This window comes from Frankliniella occidentalis, unplaced genomic scaffold (assembly GCF_000697945.3).
Source record: "Frankliniella occidentalis isolate FOCC.00 unplaced genomic scaffold, Focc_3.1 Scaffold151, whole genome shotgun sequence".
Classification (NCBI taxonomy): Eukaryota; Metazoa; Arthropoda; class Insecta; order Thysanoptera; family Thripidae; genus Frankliniella; species Frankliniella occidentalis.
In genome coordinates this window covers 598831-599801 of record NW_026267278.1, presented here as the reverse complement: position 1 = coordinate 599801, position 971 = coordinate 598831, and positions in this window count along the sequence as shown.

Below are 971 nucleotides of genomic sequence, written 5' to 3'. Positions count from 1 at the left end.
GGAGAGGAGTAGAGGAGCGAGATGCAATGATGGGAGAGAGGAGCTGAGAGGTGGAGAAGCAAAGATGGAGAAGAGGGCGGGGGGCGGGGGGTTTGGGAGGCAGAGATAGGAGAAGAGCAGAAGGGGTATAGGGAGGGACGAAAGTGTAGAAATGCGTGAAATGGAGAGAGGGACTATAAGGCAGCTGTGGGAGGAAGGAGTAGAGAGGCAAAGGGGGTCTTAGTGGAAGAAGGCCAAGAAGGAAGAGAGAAGAGGGGCGGAAGAATGACGCAGAAGGCAGGGAGCAGCAGAAGAGCAAAGAGGACCAGAGGGTAGAGACAGAGACGGGAGAGAGGAGATGGTAGAGTAGAGAGGAGGAGCCAGGCAGAGATAAGAAAGGAGAGGGGCAGAGGCGCAGTTGGCAGCGAGAAGTCAAGAGGCCGAGATGAGTGACAGGAGCGGTGGAGAGGTGAAGAGGCAGTGTTGGGAGAGGATGGCAGAGTAAAGCGGCAGAGCTGAGGAGGGGGAGCAGAGTTTGGAGAGACAGAGACGGAAAGGGGACAGCAGAGAGGCAAGGATGGTATGGGGCAGAGAAGGAAAAGATGTCAGAGAGGAGCGGAGAGGCGACGAGGCGACAAGTTCGTTCGAACGTCCAATCGCACCGCCACGAATCAGCAGGAATCGGCCGGAGTGACGACGGGGAGGGGGCGGTCAGCAGCGGGGAGAGCAACCCGCAGGCAACCCCCGCGAGAGGACACCGCCACAAAGGACCGCATATGCGGTCCTTTGTGGACACCGCGGCCCGCGCCCACCCGCGGGGCAGTCGCGAACCGCGACAGACCGAAAACAATGTACACTTAACACAGACCTGCACTTAAATTAAAATTTCATTATAAAAAATTAATAAAATTAGATGCTTATTACCTCTGAGCCAAAATATAGAAGGTTGCTATACTTGGTATTGCCTTGTTGAATTTCTGTGTTAAGAACAC